Raw genomic sequence first — 14,713 nt, 5'->3', positions numbered from 1 at the left:
TGAGTCTTCTTCCAATCCTGATAATGCATTCTTCTTCATATAGTACAGCTTCTCAGATTATTTGCTCAGCACATACGTTGGATAAGTATGGTATAAGGATACAACCCTGATGCACACCTTTTCTGATTTTAAACGACACAGTATCCCCTTGTTCTGTTTGAATGACTGCCTCTTGGTCTATGTACAGGTTCTGCAGGAGCACAATTAAGTGTTCTGGGATTCCTATTCTTTGCAATGTTATTCATAATTTGTTATGATCCACACAGTCAAATGCCTTTACATAGTCAATAAAATACAGGTAAACATCTTTCTGGTATTCTCTGCTTTCAGCCAAGATCCATCTGACATCTGCAATGATAGCCCTCATTCCACATCCTTTTCTGAATCCAGCTTGAATTTCTGGCAGTTCCTTGTCGATGTTCTGCTGCAACCGTTTTTGAATGATTTTCAGCAAAACTTTACTTGTGTATGATACTAATGATATTGTTCGGTAATTTCCGCATTCTGTTGGATTACCTTTCTTTGGAATGGGCACAAATACAGATCTATTCCAATGAGTTGGCCAGGTAGCTGTCTTCCATATTTGTTTGCATAGATGAGTGAGCACTTCTAGTGCTGTATCTGTTGTAACATCTCAATTGATATTCTGTCAATTCCTGGAGCCTTGTTTTTCACCAATGCCTTCAGTGCAGCTTGGACGTCTTCCTTCAGTACTGTTGGTTCTTGATCATATGCTAACTCTTGAAGTGGTCAAAGGGTGACCAGTTCTTTTTGTTACAGTGACTCTGTATTCCTTCCATCTTCTTATGATGCTTCCTGTGTTGTTCAATATTTTTCCCATAGATTCCTTCAGTATTGCAACTTGAGGCTTGAATTTTTTCTTCCGTTCTTTCAGCTTGAGAAATGCCAAGCATGTTTTTCCCTTCTGGTTTTCTTATTCCAGGTCTTTGCACATTTTATTATAATACTTTACTTTGTCTTCTTGAGCCGCCCTTTGAAGTCTTCTGTTCAGCTCTTGTATTGTCATCATTTCTTCTGTTCACTTTATCTACTCTGTGTTCAAGAGCTAGTTTCAGAATCTCCTCTGACATCCATTTTGGTCTTTTCTTTCTTTCCTGTCTTTGAGTGCCCTTTTTTCTTTATTCATGTATGCTGTCCTTGATGTCATCCCACAATTTGTCTGGTCTCCGGTCGTGAGTGTTCAATGCGCCAGATCTGTTCCTGAGATGGTCTTTAAATTCACGTGGGATATAATCAAGGTAATACTTTGACTCTCATGGACTTGTTTTAATTTTCTTCAGCTTCAGGTTGTACTTGCACATGAGCAGTTGGTGGCCTGTTCCGCAGTTGTCCCCTGGCCTTGTTCTGACTAACGATATTGGGCTCCTCCATTGTCTCTTTCTGCAGATTTTTAGTCGATTTGATTCCTGTGTATTACATCTGGCCATGTCCTTGTGTGTAGTTGCTGTTTATGTTGTTGAAAAAAGGTATCTGCAAGGAATAAGTCATGGGTCTTGCAAAATTCTATCTTGCGGTCTCCAGCATTGTTCCCATCACCAAGGCCATGTTTTCCAATTGCTGATCCTTCTTTGTTTCCAACTTTTGCGTTCCAGTCAGTGCATCTTGATTGGATGTTTGATCAATTTCAAGCTGCAGAAGTTGGTAAAAATCTTCAATGTCTTCATCTTTAGCATTAGTAGCTGGTGTGTAAACATGAATAATAATCATATTAACTGGTCTTCTTGTAGGTGTATGGATATTATCGTGTCACTGACAGCGTTGTACTTCAGGATAGATCTTGAAATGTTCTTTTTGATGATGAATGCAACACTATTCTTCTTCAATTTGCCATTCCCGGCATAGTAGGTTGTCTGATTCAGAATGGCCAATACCGGTCCATTTTAGCTCACTAATGCCTAGGATATTGATCTTTATGTATTCCATTTCATTATTGACAACTTCCAATTTTCCTAGATTCATACTTCGTACATTCCACATTTCAATTATTAACGAATGTTTCTTCTCATTTTGAGTAATTCCACATCAACAAATTAAAGTCCTGAAAGCTTTACTCCATCCACATGATTAAGATCAACTCTGACACCTCCTGAGGAGGCAGCTCTTCCCCAGTCATATTTTGAGTGCCTTCCAACCTGAGGGGCTCATCTTCCAGTACTATATCAGACAGTGTTCCACTGCTATTCATAAGATTTTCATTGGCCAATTTTTTTTTAGAAGTAGATCGCCAGGTCCTTCTTCCTAGTCTGTCTTAATCTGGACGTTGTCTGAAACCTGTCCACCATGGGTGACCCTGCTGGTATTAGAAATTCTGGTGACATAGCTTCCAGCATCACAGCAACATGCCAGCCACCACAGTATGACAAACTGACAGACGAGTGGTGGAACAAGGATTTAACTATCTTTAAATCTTCAGGTGAGAAGGATTGTTATTGTTTATTCATGGAAACAGTACCTACACAGGAACACACAGGTGTGCACATACACATGCGCACACAAACCACCCCCACCACCTCCATCTCAATCCATGGGTTCTTCCCTCTCTCTCTCAAGAATTAGTCATTGCAATTATATATATATACGTATTGCTTTCCCAAGAAAATGTTGATCTTCTGTTCCATTTGGAATTGACATGTTTGAATGGCTGAATGTTCCAAGGCATCTAAACATATTCCATCTAAAAAGGCATATTTCCTGGGTACAGCATGCTACTTTTTGTCCATGCCTGTTGGGTGTATCATTATGGGCTTATTTGCATCAACCTCTGGCACTAGAGTTCCTAGAGTACATTTGGGCAATGGCGCAGCAGCCTATGGAGCAGACTAACTGGAGGGGAGATGACTTAAGTAACTGGCCTAGATTTCATCTTTCAACCACCTGGTGACACTAATTCTCAGAAATGCACCCCTATAACCTAGAATCAAGGGAATGTGCTTGGCCTGCAGCTACTGACTGGAAAACCCCTTTTGTATTCTAGAACCTTCTTACCCGGTACCATGCATTTTTACTTCTACTGAAAGGAGCTCAGGCTCAATATCTGCATATGAGAGGCTAATCATAATATTCATTCTCTGGTCTAGATTTATATAAGCTGTTCATATCTGACAATCTGGGTAATCCCCCTTCCTATATGGGAAAAGGAGCCCAGGAGGCACAGTGGCTAAGGGTTCAGCTGCTAATGGAAAGGCTGAGGATTCAAACCCACTAGCTGCTCCATGGGAGAAAGATGTGGCAGTCTGCTTCATAAAGATTACAGCCTTGGAAACCCTATGGGGCAGTTCTACTCTGTCCTATAGTGTCAGTCTGAGTCAGAATTGACTTGATGGCAATGGATTTGGTTTCATTTGGGGTTTTATGGGGGTACGTTTGATTCAGTACAGAGCTCTGTCAGGAACGGAAGTCAAAGAGAGACACATTCCAAAGGACTGGCTCTAGCAGTGCCTGTTTCATGGACTTCACCAGCCTTTGTCTTAAAGTTTATAACCTTTTGCCCAGAACTCAGATTGATGCTTCCTCCCTAACCCTGCCTTCCCTTTCACAGTGTCTGATCATCTCTCCCTTCTGATTCCTTCTTTCCCTAATTGTCAAAAGTCTTTCTTCTCCTGTCTTGAATAAAACACTTGCTCAGTAAATCTACTTTAAGACTTCAGTGGTCTACAGTGCTCTCCAGTCTGGGGCTTTGACAATATAATAGAGGACACTTGTAGAGAATTATGCATACATTGGGGATCTACTGGTCGTTGCTGTCTGGAGCACTGTGATGAGGATGCTGAGGGTATATCTAGTCCTGCCAAGAAAGAGTTCTGTGATTATTTGGCAATGTTTGTTAATAGCATGAGAATGGAGGGTAGTAGATATACACCAGGGATTTGCCACTTCTGGCTTAACCCAATGCAATAAATCACTAAAGATAGAATATCTAGGACCTGTGGTGCGTTAAGAGAATATATACAGTAATAGCTGCAGTAAAGTTGATTTCAACTCATGATGACCTCATGTGTGTCAGACTACAACCATACTCCACAGGGTTTTCAATCGCTGATTTTTTGGAAGTAGATCACCGGGTCTTTCTTCCGAGGCAACTCTGGGTGAACTCGAACCTCCAGCCTTTCAGTTAGCCGTCAAATGCATAACCGTTTGTACTACCCAGAGACTCCTAAGGGTATATACATAAAAATATCTCTTTCTGTGGTATGTGTTATATAGAAGGAGAATGGTAGCTGGCTAATAGTGCAATGGATTTGCATACTGTGTTTCTCTGGTGGACTTTAACTTACATTTTCTTGCCAACTGTAACATTTGGAGTTCATACATAAGTTAGCACTTTGACCTATTAACTTTTTATACCTAAGGACTTGGTAGTTGATCATCAGTCCATATGTCTAACCCTTTCTGTTCTTTTGCTGTTTAGAGACCAAGAGGGTAAAGAACCCCTAATGGGGAAATTGTGGTGACTGTAAAGATAAGAAGCAGTGGTCATATGGGCTTGACCTGTCAGTGCCTGGACACACATTCAGATAATATAGGGCATTGGGAGGTTGGGGAAAGGAGGTGCAGCAACATGGGGATGGGTGTGAGGGCACTGTATGTCCATTCAGTTAGTCGTGAGTGCCAGTCACTGTGCTAAGGTACCAAGATTCAGCAATCTATAAGACACTACACTGCCATTAGGGTATGTCTGGGAGGGAAGAGAGAGAACAGACAATGAGAAGATAGGATGATGAGACTGTGATGGGGTAGGTACAGGGTAGCTGTGGCATCACTAGGGGGTGCAGACGGCACTGGTGATATTGTCAGAGGGGGTGACACCAAAGTCTGTCTGTAAAAATATCCCTGTAGTTAGTTATAACAGAAACAAAGAAATCCCAGCTTACATGTATCAGTGTAACTACAAGGCTAAAACTCTATGCTAATTTACTTTTTGAACCTTCTAATGAGCTCCAATCAGAGCTGTCACTATTATTGAATTACAGTGTCGCCTCGAATCACGTGGTTTCATCTGCACGTGCTAGGAGCTCGCGGTGTTGTTGTCGTTACTGCCGGTGTTTTTATAGTCACTGATTTTGTCAAATTTTCCGGTGTTTTAGCTACGAAATTGTGATAATTAGTATTCGTGAACCTATATCAATAACTTTTGTGAGAATTAAGTAGTAATTAATGGAAAAGAAAGAGTGACATATGGGAATTACGATTTATGAGTAACATTAGTACAATAAAACATTACTAAGGATTCTGTATGGTCTGGTCGGGAGGAGGTCCTTGGAGGGGACACAATGAGTTCCTGCACTGATGACACCAATCCTAGTGACCCCACTGCAAGATAGTGTGGAGCACCTGGGAGGAATGTTCAGAGATGGTGTCTTACGGGAGGGTATGTCTAAGCTGAGACCTAAAGAATGAGTGAAAAGAAGTCAGAAGAGAGATGAGAAAAGACCTCTACAAAGGGCTGGAGAGCTGAGGATTTGATGGAATTTGAGGACAGGGAAAAGCTAGATGATGAATTGCCCATTCGTGAGTTTGGACTTTTAACCTGAGGACTTTTTGGTGGACAAATTTTAAGCAGAGGAGTGAAATGATGTGGTTTATGTAAGAAGGATGATTAGAAAGACGATTCCAGATGAAGTGTGGAGATTAAACTAAAGATGGACGAGTCCATGGATGAGGAGACCAGTTGGTGACATTTGTGGTTGCCCAAGAGAGATGGTGTTAGCCACCATGCCAATATCAATCCATCCACAAATAGTATCAGAGAGGGTGGTGGAAGGAGCCCTTCAAATCACCTAATACTGGAAACCTTCAGTGGGTTAAATGACACGTCCAAGGTTGTATGGTCAGTGAAAAGCAAAGTTGGAACTTAAACTGGGGTCTCGTAATTCCACATCTAGTTTTCCTCCCATTGTGTTCCCATGGCTAGATATTTGTTCAGCTCACAGAAACGCTTCGTGGAATGCTGAAGGAGCAGGGCGTGCAAAAAGCGTAAACTCGTCTCTGCACTCTTAAAGCTTTTATGATTTTGTCGTCACCAGTTCTGTGCTTGGATTCTACTCTAAAGTGAGAGTAATGGGTGGAGTGGAAGAAGGAGACCTGTCACTGGTGGGAATATGACTGGGTGGGCCCCGATGAGCAGCTGAGGTGGTTTAGAATTTGGGTCTTGTTATCACAAATGAGAAGCACTAAATTAGCATTTGGTCCCTTAGGCTCCATTTTTACTACAATGAATCAAATATGCCTATATGAGTGTATTTTATGCTGTTCCATAGACTGAAGCATCCCTTTCTCTGTCCATTCCCTAATTGTTGTTGTTAGCTGCCATTGAATTGGCCCTGACTCATGGCGACCCCTTGCACAATGGAACAAAACATTGCCCAGACCTGCACTATCCCCACGATGGGTTATGAATCGGATCTTTGTGATCCATAGGGTTTACGTTGGCTGCTTTTCACCAGGCCTTTCTTCCTAGTCCATCTTAGTCTGGAAGCTCCACTGAAACCTGTTCAGCATCATAGCAACATGCAAGCGTCCACTGATGGGTGGTGGCCACACATGAGGTTCACTGGCTGGGAATCAGTAGAACCCAGGTCTCCTGCATGGAAGGTGAGAATTCTATCACGGAACTACCACTGTCCCCATTCACTAATTAGGGGAGCCCAAACTCTTTGCTGTCTCCATCCCCACCCCTACAGCACACTGGAGCCCACAGGACCTCATGGCCACAAGTGGCCCTGAACAAGTTCCACAGATAGAGCTCTCCATGGAGATGTTTTAGGAAAATGGTTCTGGGTCAGCTGTTGGGCAGGCCAGTGTGGATGGTCAAACAGGGAGGCCACATAGCAGGGATGAGATAAAGACTATGGGCTGGGGCCAGAGAGAGCGTGAGAAGCAAACATAAGTCAGAACAGCGGCAATAATTCTGAGGTGGAGAAGTACTGCAGTGCTGAAACCATGTTACAGTCACCTAAAAATAGCCACAGAGACCGTGGGGACCACCTCACACATGGCACTTGCTTTTTGTTATTTTTCAGATTGCAGCATTGGAGGGCTGGACCCTAAGTGGGAAAATAAAGCTTTGCAGAGTAGCAGTAACTACAACTCTTTCATTTCCTTCGTAAAGCATTAGTCACCAGTAAATATGGTAGCTGGCTCACTCCTTCCTTCTCTCTCACCCCAAAACACCTCACTTTGCTGTCTCTGAGGCTGTTGTGAGAAGCAGGAAAATAGAAATGCTCTTTCTGCTTGCCTTTATCCATTCTTTTATTGGGCAAATATTTCCCTTAACACAGGGCTGGCCATGCTGGGAAAAGCCAAGTTATATGAGGCCCAAGCCCCAGCCTTCAGGGAGTTTGTACTTAGTAAGTAGAGGTGAGCCCTGCATACAAGTGATAAGAATACAAGAGGGGAAGTAAAAATAAGGTCATAAAAAAAATACAAGGAGCCACAGGAACACAGAGGAGGAAGAAGATATCTGAGCAGTAGGGGAAAGACTTCGTGAAAGACATGCATTGGATCTGGGCTCTGACGGGCTGGCAGGATTGGAACAGCAAAAAAGTGGGGGAACTTGAACAACATGAGCACAGTCACAAGGCCATTAGAGCGATGGGCCAGTAATTCATTTTAGCTAGACCTACGAGACCTGGTTGCACAATGGTTAAGTGAACCGAAAAGTCGGTGGTTCAAACCCACCAGCTGCTCTGCAGGAGAAAGATGTGGCAGTCTGCTTCCGTAAAGATCACAGCCTTGGAAACCCTGTGGGGGGTTCTACTGTGTCCTACAGGGTAGCTATGAGTAGGAATGGATTCGATGATAGTGGGTTTTTATTAGTGAAGGAGACAAATAGGAAATAAACCTGTGACTGCTGAAGTGCCTCGGTAGTGTGAAAGGTTAACAGTTCAGCTGCTAACCAAAAGGTTGGAGGTTCAGGTTTACCCAGAAAGGCCTGACAATCTACTTCCAAAAAATCAGCCATTGAAAACCCCATGGAACACAGTTCTACTGTGACACACATGGGATCGCCATGAGTCGGGATCAACTCGAAGGCAACTGATCTGCAACTGCCAGCTTGAACATAACAAACTAAAGGAGGTTAAACTTAGTATAGACAGCGGGAGATTTTGTTGTTGCTGTTATTTGTTTATTTCTATGGGGTAGGGTAGGGAGTGAGAAGTATTAGTAACTCGACCAGAGAATTCTTTAAAAGGTCTCTCTTGACAATAGTGCTTAAAATGGCTTGGAGTAATGAGATTGGAAGCAAAGTAAAATTATTGTTGTCAGTTGGTATCAAGTCAACTCCAACTCACGGTGACCCCACGTACAACAGAATGAAACATGGCTTGGTCCTGTGCCATCTTCACGATCATTGGTATGCTTAAACCTATTGTTGCAGCCACTGTGTATTTTGAGCGCCTTCCAACCTAGGGGGTTTATCTTCCAGCACTATATCAGACAACATTCTGTTGTGATCCATAGGGTTTTCACTGGCTCATTTTTGGAAATACATCACGAGGCCTTTCTTCCTAGTCTCCCTTAATCTGGAAGCTCTGCTGAAACTCGGTGAACCTGTTGATATTTGAAATAGTTCTACCAACGTAGGCAACTGATGGTGATGGCAGCGTTGGTATGGTCAGCCGTGGGAGCGTACGCTGACATTAAACGAGTAAAGATGTTGGGCCCGGGAAGCTGGGAATTGTGGCTTTGCAATCTTTGGGGGTTTCGATGCACAGGACAGGCAAAACATGGGCATGTGTGAGCACTCAGTGGAGGGTTACAACTATTTAGGGATAGAGGCGTTGAAGGCTGGACTGCCTGCAGCCAGATCAAAGGGTGCTGAGAGCACCCAGGTGTGCGCTACCACTGGGCCTGTGACTTAACTGTTAGTGACATAACCCTGGCACAGCTTCCAGCATCACAGTAGCATGCAAACAACCACAGGATGACAAACTGAAGATGGGTAGTGGAAAATACAATTAAATAATAGAGAAATAAAAATTAGTCGTGATATTCTGCTTAATTACATCTACCTTAATTACAATGTCTTACTCTTTGCCAAAGTTATGTCAGTTATGAGGTTGGTTAGTAGATAAGGAGCATGGAGGTGGAGGAATGGGAGATGAAGCGATGGTCTAGGTGTCTCATCTTCCCAGTCCAAACCTCAGCTTTTGTTCACCCAAGATACCTGTAACAGAAATAAAAAATAACAGCAGCCTGAAGAGGGTAATAGCTAGACAATCAGAAATGGGGACATACCTGAGAGACACTGTTGAAGTAACAGAATAGGTTTTAATTGGCATGTAGAGGGCAAATGAAAAGGAAAAGTCTAGGGTAATTCAAAGAGTTTTAAACTGGTAGACTAGGAAGATGGTGGTTCCATTAATAGATGTAGAGAAGTTAGGAAAAAAATGATTTGGGGTATAAGTAAAAAAAAAGTTTGTTTAAAATCCCATGTCTGAGTCCCACCCTCAAAAGAATCTGATTTAAATGGTTCCCGATTTGCTCTGGGCATTGGAATTTTTAAAGCCCTCAAGGTAATTCTAATCTTCAGCCAGGGTTGAGAACCACTTTCCTAGAAGGACTTCCATTTGGAAATTCAGACCTGGCAGTCTCAAGAGAGAGAGAGGGCTGGGAGATACAGGTAGTTGAAGTCTTGTGGTGGGATGAAATTGCTGGAGCCAGAGAATGGGGAAGGGAAGGGAAGGGAAGGGATGAGAAGAGAAGAGAAGGGAAGGGAAGGGAGGGGAGGGGAGGGGAGAAGGGAAAGGAAAGGAAGAGACGAGAAGAGAAAGGAAGGGAAGGGAAGGGAAAGAAAGGGAAGGGAAGAGATGAGAAGAGAAGGGAAGGGAAGAGACAAGAAGAGAAGAGAAGGAAGAGGAGAGAAGTGGGAAGAGAATGCTGGGGAAATGCCCTCGTCTAAGGGACAGGACCACCACTCATCTGTCAGTTTGTTGTACTATGGGGGCTTGCGTGTTGTTGTGATGATGGAAGCTATGCCACCAATATTTCAAATACTAGCAGGGTCACCCATGGTGGTCAAGTTTCAGCAAAGTTTCTAGACTAAGACAGACTAAAAAGAAAGGCCTGGCAATCTACTTCTGAAAATTAGCCAATGAAAACTCTATGGATCACAACAGAATATTGCCCGGTATAGTGCTGGAAGATGAGCCCGTAGGTTAGAAGGCACTCAGAATACACAGTGGCCACAGCAATGGACTGAAGCACACCAACGATCATGAGGATGGCGCAGGACTGGGCAACGTTCTGTTCTATGGTACGTGGGATCGCCATGAGTCAGAGCCAACTCAACAGCAACTAACAAAGGGACAGGAGGGGGAAAGGGGACAGCAAAGGAAGCAAAGAATGATCAGGTAGTAGAAAACAAGGACTGTGCAAGAACCTCATGGTTCTTGAAGGCAATGGAAGCTTCAAGCAAGAAGGGTGTGTTCTAGAAAGAGGCTGGATAACGCTTTTAAATGCCACGAAGAGGTTGCCTTCCCAACAACTCTAATCATTTTCAATATCCAGGTAACACTCTAGCTTCAGTTTCTCTTCACTCTTCTTATTTGATTTATTCTGCTTGGCTAGAAAGATATGACATGAGGGTTAACACTAAGAATTATGTGCCTAAAGCCCACAAGCCCCTAGTTATCTTATCTCGAACCCACAGACTTCCACTATTTCCCTACTGATAAGATGCATAAAATAAAATTTTTATAAAAACTATTTTGACTCTACTAGATTTAAGATGAGAAAACTGTCAGAGAATAATTTTTGGCTACCATTTGGTAGAGTCACATAGATTCACACAGCAGATACCTCAAGAAGGACATATAGTATTGCTCTCTTCACTGAGGGTCAGTATCCCTGGCCTCTTCAAAGTATTGATAAGGTGAGCATCAGATTAACCAAAACTTTGAAGGCTACTGGGTACATTTCCTAATTTTCAGAAGCCACAATGTTCCTTGCTAAGTCAGGCAGCTGAGAACTGCCTGTGGCAGCTGCAGTGGACAATAGTTAAAGAGAGCTATGCATCCTAGTGTTGTTGTTAGTTAGGAGCGGTTGAGTTGGCCCCTGACTCATGGTAAACCCATGCACAATGGAACAAAACACCGCATGGTCCTGTGCCATCCCCATGATCAGTTATCAATCAAACCATTGTGATCCATAGGATTTTCGTTGGCTGATTTTCAGAAGTAGATCGCATGAGGTGCATTGGCTGAGAATCAAAGCCAGGTCTCCGATATGGAAGGTGAGACTTCTACCACTGAACCACCACTGCCCCCTATGCATCCTAGTAGAGCCACCCAAAAGAGCCATTCATTTAAAGAATGTGAAGAACCTGGGAAACTGATGTGCTTGATAGACATGGCCACAATCCTTGTATCACTTAAAATATATATAAACCAAGCCTGTTGCCATCGAGTCAATTCTGACTCATGGAGACCCCATGTGTTACATATTAGAACTAAGCTCCGTAGGGTTTTTTGGCTGTAATCTTTACAGAAGCAGATCACCAGGCCTTTCTTCCATGGTGCCCCTGGGTGGGTTTGAACCGCCAGCCTTTTGGTTAGTAGATGAGCGCACAGGTGAGTAGAAAAGACAGATAATTAAATAAGCAACAGTTTAAGTTCCATGGCAGGTGGGGCATGTGGCATAAAAATCTAACCTAATGGAGACCTGTAGGAAGGATGTTTAGGAAATCTTTTCCAGAGAAATTGACTTTTAAGCTGAGACTTGAAGCATGAGTAAGAATCAACCAGCACAGAGCAAGGAGAAGAGTGTTCCAAGAAACAGACAGGTCCCCAGTGTTCCAACCAATGACAACAGCAGGGGTGCAGGCCCGGAAGCTGCAAAGCGTGGTCCATTCAAGAAACAGAAAGGCGTTCAATGTCGACGGAGTGCAGATAAGAGGGTGGGCCGCTGGGCAGGGCCAAGGCCATGTAGGTTGGGTTAAGAAATTTGGATATTTTCCTAAAGCAATGGGGATCCACTGAAGATCTTTAAGCAGGGAGTTCCATGAACAGCATCTGTTTTAGAAAGATTACTGGGTCTCTGGTGGCTGCGGTATGGAAAACGGATTGAAAGGAGCAAGACTATGGGCAGAAAGCCCAGCTTTTGTAGACTGTTACAGCAACCCAGGAGGGAAGAAGGAGCCCGCACTGAGATAGTGAAATGGGTGGACTGGAGAAGCATTTAAAAGGAAGACTAGATAAGATTTCATGGGATTGTACATGGGGATGAGGGTGAGTGAAGAGCTGACGTAGACTGAGATACAAAAAAATGATGAATTCCATTTGGAACATGTTGAGTGCAAAATACCATGATGGACCCTTATAGCTCAGTAATGAAGTCACTCCTGAGGTTCACCCTTCAGCCAAAGATTAGACAAGCCCATAAAACAAAATGAGACTAAGTGGTCACACCAGCCCAGGGGCAAGGATGAGAAGGCAGGAGGGGACAGGAAAGGTGGTAATGGGGAACCCAAGGTCGAGAAGGGGAGGTGTTAACATGTCGTGGGGTTGGCAACCAGTATCACAAAACAATGTGTGTATTAATTGTTTAATGAGAAACTAGTTTGCTCTGTAAACTTTCATCTAAAGTACAATAAGAAAATTTAAAAAAAATTTTTAAGTATATTGCATATGTAAAAAAAAAAAAAAACCATGGTAGGAAAAAGACCACAAGCTTGATTTATTAAAATCTGCCTGGGCTTTCTTTTGCACACATATCATCCTGAGACCCTTCACATTAGTTGTTGAGTGGCCAACAGAGGAAGGAATATCTCGCGATACCCACGTAGGATGTGTATTCAGTGACATTCAGGAGAGGTGACTTCACATAAGGCTATCAGACCCTAACATTCTCATCTTTCCATTCATTCCAGCACACCCTCTCCACACACACACACGCACACACACACGCACACACACACACAAGCAAACACGCTTGGGTCCATACCAATCCCTCAATCATCTCTTCAGCTTCATAGGAGGGCTTTCCACTACCACCTAGTCCTACTTTTCTACCTGAACACTCCAGGTTCCTTCTCTGCAGTCTTCTCCAAGAACATACTCCATCCATCATCCCATTTCCATCTTGTGTCTTTACCCTCTCACTGGCTTCTTCTCTTCATTATTAAGCATATTCATATTTCTCTTTTCTTTAAAAAAAAACCATCTAAGACACTTTGATCCATAATAGGTATTCAACTAGGTGATAGGAAGACTGATTGCCCTCTGGTTCCATAAAGTAGATCCTAATTGGTCAAAGTCAACCATTATCCCATAGCCAGTATTTGCTTTAGGCTTGAGCATGTGGTACACTTGACTAATGAGACATCTATCAAGAGTTTTCTTTACTTTTAAAACAAATCACAAAGAATAGATGGTCTCTTAGTCTCCTGCCTGGATGTGATGCTTGGACCTGTATCTGCCATCTTTCAACAGGAGGGATGCTAGCCTGAGCGCAAAAAGAGCAGACCAATAAACAGAACCTGAATCCTCAATAACATTGTTGAGCCACTGGTTTAACCAATCCTGGAGCCACTGTATCTTAGGACTTCTTGTTACATGAGATAATAAATTGTCCTTATCACTAAAGCCATTTTGAGTTGAGACATACTGTTGTTGGAAGCATCCTAACTGATACAAAGCTGCCTGTAGTTTTGACCAACCAATGACTCGACTGATCATTTCTTCCTCCTTGAAATTCTTTTAGCTTCGATGACCTTGGTTTTTCCTGTTTTACTTCTTCCTCTCTGGGTTCTCCTTTATAAGTTTCTTCTCTCCTGGCTGATCCTTAAATGTTAGTATTCCTTGGGATTATGTAATCAGTCCTTATTAAGCACACTTTCCATATATGATTTCATCTGTGGACATGCCCCTCTTACTTGTTTTTGATCATGCCCAAATCTGTAGCTAGGTGCCTTGATCTATAAGGACTCTATTTTCAGTCCCAGATATGATTATTCAGCTATCTTTACAGAACAAGATGCCTCCAAAACACTCGATTTGAACATGTTCAAAGATGCGTTCGTCATCTTCAACTCTTCCCCTACTCCTCCTAACCTCTCAAACTTGCTTTACCTCCTATAAGAACCCACCCAGTTGCCCATCAGTTACCCTAGACTCTTCCCCTCCCTTAACCTTCATGTTGAAGTCCTACCAACGCTACTTCTTCTATGGCCTCAGTTCTGCAAGCAATTTTCTCCTGAAATATATAATAATCTCCCAAACAGTAACTGGAAGATTAAGTATTCTAGTCTACCAGCGAGGCTGAAGTCCAAAGCCTGTGTGCCCTGGAACATAGCCATTACACTAAACTGCACCCCATCTCCCTTTATAGAGCTTTCTTCTGTCAATAAGTCTGCCCAACACAGACTAAATTCATTTATTCTCTTCAGCCATAAATTGGGAGATGTAATTCTCCATGGTAAGATGGCAAAGTCTATGATTTTGTAACAACAAAAGTAAAAATATATGTTTGAATACCGGGAGAAGATTACTATTTGTAGTAGCTCCTTCTATTTGCCAAACACTGGGCTCAGTATTCTACACACACTGTCTCATTTAATCCTCCCATTAGCCTGATAGGTAAGCTTAACTATTACATCACTGAAAGAGATAAGGCGTATGGATGTGCCCAGTACCAAACCTGGCACATACACCCGTTGCCGTCAAGTCTGACTCGTAGCGACCCTGTAGGACAA

At 42.9% G+C, this 14,713-nt stretch overlaps 1 protein-coding gene across 2 annotated transcripts in view; it reads left to right on the top strand.

Moving 5' to 3' along the window:
• Positions 1-14,713, top strand: part of ADTRP (androgen dependent TFPI regulating protein) — a 105,989-nt gene that overhangs the window by 71,198 nt on the left and 20,078 nt on the right. The gene's annotated exons all lie outside the window — the stretch shown is intronic.

Source organism: Trichechus manatus, unplaced genomic scaffold (genome assembly GCF_000243295.1).
Source record: "Trichechus manatus latirostris isolate Lorelei unplaced genomic scaffold, TriManLat1.0 scaffold00103, whole genome shotgun sequence".
In the NCBI taxonomy this organism is placed as follows: Eukaryota; Metazoa; Chordata; class Mammalia; order Sirenia; family Trichechidae; genus Trichechus; species Trichechus manatus.
This window is presented reverse-complemented; position numbering and strand designations above follow the sequence as displayed.